The sequence below is a fragment of the Lactuca saligna genome, chromosome 1 (assembly GCF_052625555.1).
Source record: "Lactuca saligna cultivar CGN05327 chromosome 1, ASM5262555v1, whole genome shotgun sequence".
In the NCBI taxonomy this organism is placed as follows: domain Eukaryota; kingdom Viridiplantae; phylum Streptophyta; class Magnoliopsida; order Asterales; family Asteraceae; genus Lactuca; species Lactuca saligna.
In genome coordinates, this window is record NC_136417.1 from 175985799 (window position 1) to 175993246 (window position 7448).

At 37.5% G+C, this 7448-nt stretch overlaps 1 long non-coding RNA gene across 2 annotated transcripts; it reads right to left on the reverse strand.

The window, feature by feature from the left end:
* Positions 1 to 1119: 1119 nt before the first annotated feature.
* LOC145001503 (uncharacterized) lies at positions 1120 to 6882 on the reverse strand. 2 transcript variants are annotated; one of them, XR_013661626.1, is made up of 3 exons: positions 6658 to 6882; positions 1705 to 1792; positions 1120 to 1191 (listed from the first exon to the last, which is right to left on the reverse strand). It is a non-coding gene; the product is annotated as an uncharacterized LOC145001503 (long non-coding RNA). The 2 variants fall into 2 exon arrangements; XR_013661628.1 differs by lacking the exon at positions 6658 to 6882 and adding an exon at positions 2594 to 2701.
* Between the last annotated feature and the right edge of the window lie 566 nt (positions 6883 to 7448).

A 7448-nucleotide genomic window follows, 5' to 3' on the forward strand; every position in this document is an offset into this window, starting at 1 on the left:
GCATCCAAGGGCTTTCAAAAGGAAAAATGTAAAAAAATGTATTCAGAAGAGAAATGAGGGTAATGATTCCAAACAATTTAAGAAAAGTTGCATGCAATAATGCATGAAGTGTAAATGTGGCTGAAGTTCATGAATTTTTGTAGTCCATTCAGTGAGGTTTTAAGCCACGAAATTTCAACCATAATTCACTAGATATGTTAAGTTTCTAAGGTATTTTTCCTCAGATTTATGGTTGGGTTTAAGGCCATTGTTTAAGCAAGATAAAAAATAGTGATCACAGAAAAAGAGCTGTATGCGCAACCTTTTTGTAAAATCTGCTAAAAATCGGATATTTAATATTTTACAGTGAGACCAGTTGGGTTTGAAAGTTAACTCGTGGAACTAACCAATACAAAAAGAATATCATGATTTGGTTAAGAAATGACTGAGTTATGACTGTTCAAAGTCGAACAAAGTAATCTGGCAGATTGCATGTTTGCTTGTGTGCATTATTAGGGTATTTCAACAAGAACATCATGCATGTCTTTGGTAAGGCCCGATTTCTAACACATGCATGGAATGAATGAGCATCCAAGATGTACTAGAAATGGTTTAAATGCTTTTGTTCATGCATGAACACAAAAGAAATGGAGAAGAACATGAAATATTAGGTTTTGATGTCACATGATCATATGTGCATCTTTTCCACTCCTTGCATGGGTTTGATCCCGGATTTTCACCATCTCTAACACATGCATTGTGTTATGGTGAGAATCTACAAATCACAAGGGGAGAATAAAGATTTCTAGCCATGGAAAGGCATAGAATCCGAAAAGTAGAGAAGACTAAGAAGAAAAAGAGGTTTAACCATGAAACTATGGAAGAAGATGTTGTTGTTTACCTTGGTTTTGACCTTGAGAGAAGTAAGGACACTTCAAGGGCTTCTGTAAGACCCCATTCACTAAAATTACCATAAAGCCAAACATGCTACATGCATATTCATAATTATAATTCACACTAGTGGTCTAAATACAAAAGCATGGATACAAACCAACTAAAAGGGTTTTTACAAAGTTTCATAACTAGTTGTATAAATACATAACTACCCAGGAATTTATATCCATATACATATATGTATACCAAGTAAAAACGTAGTAGTGTCAACTACTCTAATTCCTCCAACAAAGCCTGTTTACTCTGGATGCTTATCACCTGAAATAGTTAAACACTAAAAGGGATAAGTGGGCGTCACTTAGTGAGTTCGAAAATAGATACAATATAACGCTATGCCATATACATAACAATATGATAGGAACAAAAAGAAACAAAGGACAACAAAGGCTTATATGTGTATCAAATGAAGGGCTTTCCAAATCAATAAACGGTTAGATTCAAAGGATTACAATAATTAAGACACAATAATTTAGGATCATAAGCATCATAAATTCCAGCCCAAGAGGTACATAAAACACAATCCCTTTTAATCATGTTGCTAGAATATACAGGCTTTCAGCCCTACCTAGCCCGAAGCCAATACCAAAGTGATACGAGTCATGCTCTACATGGTCAAAGGCACAAAGCCAATACCAAAGTGATACGAGTCATTCTCTACATGGCCAAAGGCATCAAAATCAATATCAAGTAATAACCACTTAGATCAATAACACAAGAAAGCACATTGCACATATAACACATAACATACAATTGTCCCTATATTGAACTCACTGTGCTGTAACCGAATGTTGCGATAAAATTCCTCTTTTTCTGATGAAATTACACCATCCTCAGGCCTCTAAAACCTTCAATTATACCCCTGGAGTTCATATTTCAAATTTCATAAGCAATTACTCAACTACTCTCAAGTTATGTTGTTTTCAATTTAGAAATTTTAGTTTTTGTTCTTTGTATAGCTGTCACTTGCAGATCTGTTTACCCTTATTAAATGTCAAAATAACTAATAAATTATACATATTAACAAAATAGACTCTTATATCTTTCTAATGCCACTGACCTCACATTTTTATGATTTTTCTATAATTTACTATGAATTTTACAAAACAGCATCCTAAAGCTGTCAAAATGTTCCAAAGCTGTCAAAATTCAGCCTTACTGCACTGAACATATAGCTGTTTTCACCCATTTTAAGTCCGGAATTAGATTTTGGTTTTAAAACAAAAATCAAATTAGACATTCTCAGCTTTCCAGGGATATATAGCACATCTCCATACGATTTTTCTATAATTTTTGGTGATTTTTACAAAAACAGGACAATTATACCCTTTATAATTTCATTTTACCCTTTACATGATCAAACCTCATGATCAATATCATCAAGTTCTTCTTTTACAATGATAACACTGAATATTTTAGTAATCCATTCTAATTCAAGTATAAACCATGGGTTTCATTATTAATTTTCACTAATTACTCTTAAACCATATGATTAATTCTCAAGTTTACATGTAGTTACTTGATTTCCGTTTAAGATTCTAGGTTAATAACATAAACTCATGCCTAATTTCATTAAATCAGTGGTAAACCCACTTTGATCAAACCCTAATCTCTTAATAACTCACTAATTACAAGGGTTAATCCAAAAATTAAGAGTTCATACCTTGATTACTAGACTTGATACTTCAAGAACACTCAAAATCTTGATTTAATCTTCAAAACTTGATCAAGATTGATCATGTATGTGAAAATCTCCCATAGGGATGGTGACGAACTGAAAATGGCAGGAAAATGACTCAAAATCGTGTTTCAATGGGTAAAAACCCGAGTTGGGTCGGGTTTGACCCGGTTTGGGTACCCGTTTTACCCCTAAACACTAAAAATTGCATAACTTTTCGCTCGAAACTCCGTTTTCGATGAGGTTTTCGCCTGTACGTTTCTAACGAGATAATTTACAACTTCCAATAAAAATATCCCAGAAAAGATCTTCCAATAAAATCAGATTTAATTATTTTCAACTTAGACGTTATACTTTCGTTAATTCCGATAGTTGACTTTTTGATCGGAATCACATAAGACTTCCCTATCACCTCTAATACATTCCAAATGATTCTAAACTTAGTTTAACTTCAAATATTATAAACCTATTTCGTTAGAAATCAACGCTTAAAACCATACCGAAAATAATATATATATATATATATATATATATATATATATATATATATATATATATATATATAAACGCTTACAATTCTATTTTACTATAACTACCTACTTTAAACGTTTAAAACAACATATAATATATATAATAATATTCATTTTTAAACTAACAATCATATGAAACATGATAATTAAACAAGGTTACTGAAGTGTATGTTACAAATACCTCCTCCTTTTGAGGATTTCGTCCCCGAAATCACGACGATTTAAACAAGCGGGGATATTTTTCTCTTATGTCATTCTTATTTTCCCAAGTATAATTTGGGCCTCGATGATGTTTCCACTTGACAAGCACTAACTCCACTTCTTTATTACGCAGATCAACCGTTCTCTCATTTATAATCTCTTCAGGTTCTTCTACATATCTTAACTTATTATCCAATTTCACCTCGGATAATGGAACTGTCTCATCATAGATGCTCAAGCATTTGCGTAGATAGCTCACATGAAACACATCATGAATACCTGCCAAATCTTCCGGCAATTCCAAGCGGTATGCTTGTTTACCAACTCTCTGGATGATTTTGAAAGGACCAACAAATCTAGGACTTAGTTTTCCTTTCTTCCCAAATCGCATAATGCCTTTCCACGGGGATACTTTTAGCATTACGAAATCACCCACCTGGAATTCTATGGGTCGTCTCCTCTTTTCTGTATAGGACTTCTGTCGATCCTGGGCCGCTTTCATTCTTTCTCGTACAATTTGAATCTTGTCGGTGGTGTCTTGAATCATTTCAGGGCCTCCAAGGATCTTTTGTCCTATGTCTCGCCAACACAATGGTGTACGACATTTGCGACCATATAATGCTTCATATGGTGGCATTTTGATTGAAGCGTGGTAACTGTTATTATACGAAAATTCAACAAGAGGTAAGTATTTATCCCAGTTACCACCGAACTCCAAGACACATGCACGAAGCATATCTTCTACGGTTTGGATTGTTCTCTCTGTCTGACCATCTGTCTGGGGATGATAAGTTGTGCTGAGAGCAACTCGAGATCCCATTTCACGTTGCATACTTGCCCAAAAGTGAGAAGTGAAGCGAGTATCACGATCGGAAATGATCTTTAATGGCACACCATGTCTTGCAACAATTTCATCCAAGTATACTTGTGCGTATTTCTCCATTGGATCCGTTTCACGCATGGCAAGAAAATGAGCGCTCTTAGTCAGGCGGTCGACAATTACCCAAATGCTATCATGCTGTCTAGCAGTCTTTGGCAATTTGGTAATAAAATCCATGGACAGTTCTTCCCATTTCCATACAGGAACACTAAGACTTTCTGGGGTTCCATAAGGCTTTTGGTGCTCTGCTTTGACTTGTAAGCATACTAAGCATTCCTGTACATATCTTCCAATGTCTCTCTTTAATCCAGGCCACCAATAATCAGCTCTTACATCATAGTACATTTTACTTGTACCAGGATGTATTGAAAGTTTAGATTTATGGGCTTCATCTAAAATCTTCTGTCTTAATCCACCAATCTTTGGAATCCATAGCCGATTCTTGAATACTTTTAATCCTCGTGGATCATCAAGTAAAGCATTATTATAATGTATCATCCCTTCTTTCTTCACATTTTCTGGCTTTAGGGCCTCTTCTTGCCATTTCTCTAGTTCATCTAGAATAGTGAATTTTACTGTGGTATGAGTAATAGCATAACACATACTATTACGATAAATTTTTCTGCTAAGTGCATCGGCAACTACATTGGCTTTTCCAGGATGATATAGGATTTCACAATCATAATCTTTGATCAGCTCCATGGCTCGTTGTTGTCTCATATTCAAAGTTTGCTGACTGAATATGTACTTGAGACTTTTGTGGTCAGTAAATAATTGGCATTTTGTACCAAAAAGATAATGCTTCCAAAGTTTTAGGGCAAATACCACTGCAGCGAGTTCGAGATCATGAGTGGGATAATTCTTTTCATAATCTTTCAGTTGTCTTGAGGCATAGGCTATCACTTTGCCATGTTGCATCAACACACAACCGAGTCCCAATCTTGAAGCATCGTTGTATACGGAGAAATTATCATCACCTTCTGGGAGTGATAAGATTGGAGCATGAGTCAAAAGATCTTTTAGAGTTGAGAAAGCTTTTTCTTGGGCTTCACCCCATTCAAACTTTACTTCCTTCCTTGTAAGACTCGTGAGCGGTACGGCTATACGAGAAAAGTCTTTAATGAATCTCCGGTAATATCCCGCGAGACCCAAGAAACTACGAATTTCGGAAGCATTACGGGGCACTTCCCAATTTTGAATGGCTTCGATTTTGATAGGATCTACAGATACACCATCACTAGAAATAACATGGCCAAGAAATTGAACTTGGCGAAGCCATAATTCACATTTCGAGAATTTAGCATATAGTTTCTCCTTTCGTAGAAGTTCTAACACCGCACGAATATGAATGGCATGATCAGCTTCAGACTTGGAATAGATTAGAATATCGTCAATGAATACGATGACTGATTTATCGAGCATTGGGCGACATACCCGATTCATCATATCCATGAATACAGCAGGAGCATTTGTTAAACCAAACGGCATAACAAGGAATTCATAATGCCCATATCGAGTACGAAAAGCAGTCTTCGGTACATCCTGCTCGTGAACTTTCAACTGATGATATCCAGATCTCAAATCAATCTTCAAGAAAGAGCTAACACCCTGAAGTTGATCAAATAAATCATCAATGCGAGGTAGTGGGTACTTGTTTTTGATAGTCACATTATTCAGCTCACGATAATCAATGCACATCCGCATCGATCCGTCCTTCTTCTTGACAAACAATACAGGAGCACCCCAGGGAGAAGTACTCGGTCGGATAAAGCCTTTGTCAAGTAATTCCTGCAGTTGGATCATCATTTCTTTCATCTCTGTTGGCGCGAGACGATAAGGAGTCTTTGCAATCGGAGCAGCACCAGGCACAAGGTCAATTCGGAATTCTACTTGCCTATCCGGAGGAAGGCCAGGCAAGTCATCGGGGAAAACATCAGGATATTCGTTAACAACATGAACATCATTTACTGTTTTCTTCTCCTCTTTTGAGACATCAACTGAGTAGGCCAGATAGATAGAACACCCCTTCGATATGAATTTACGAGCTTTAAAGAAAGAGATTATTTTGAAGATTCTTTGTTCACCATAGACATAAATAGGATTCTCCCCTTCAATAGGAATGCGTACTATCTTTTCATAGCACAAAAGTTCTGCACGGTTCTTTGACAACCAGTCCATGCCGAGAATGATATCAAAGTTGGGTAGGGAGATAGGAATCAAATTGGCAAGAAAATTATAACCTTCAATTTCTATGACACAATCTCTATAGACTTTATCAACAAGTAATGATACACTTCCCGCGGTATCTACATGAAATGGTTGGGCGAGTGCATAACAAGAAATTTGAAAAGAACGCGCAAATTCACGAGACACAAAAGAATCTGAGGCACCAGAATCAAATAAGATGTGAGCAGGTCTAGAATTGACGAGAAATGTACCAGTCACAACATTCGGGTCCTCGCGTGCCTCCTCTGGGGTAATCTGGAATGCACGGCCTTTAGCCTTTGGCACATCCTCCTTTTGGGTTGAAGTACCCACTGGTTGTTGAACGGAAGCTTGACTTCTCACCATTTGGCTGGTAAGAGTAGGGCAGAAACGCTTTCTGTGGCCAGTAACACCGCAAGCATAACATGTAACATTCCTCATCGGGCAAACGGGCTTCATATGACTTGTTTCTCCGCATCCATAGCAAATCACTAGTCCTTTTCCTACCCTGCATTGACCTTGGTGGCTCTTTCCACATTTCTGGCATGGTGGTGGAGCTCTCGACTGAAGAGAAAAAGATTGTGGCCGACCGCGACCACGAAAGGCGCTCTGAGATTGTACTTTTGTGCTAAGATCAGATTGAGCAGATCGACCCAATGGATTAGTTGAAACAGAAACAGTTCGATCAACACGTGGATGCTTCGGGACAGAAAGAGTGGCACCACGTATCTCTAAGTCATGCTCGCGCTTTCGGGCATACTCAACAGCTTTATCGAAAGATATAATATCCATGTTTGCATTTTCCGGCAAAACCATAACCTTCAACACACCGTCGTGGTGGGTTGCACCTGAACCCACATCGGCTGGGAAGGAGAACTAAGCATTCCTTATAAGGGGTGTCGATACCTTCCCTAACACAACGCGTTTTAAAGCCGTGAGGGCAGCAGATCCCATAAGAACTCTGCAGTTAAGCGTGCTCGGGCGGGAGTAGTACCGGGATGGGTGACCCCCTGGGAAGTCCTCG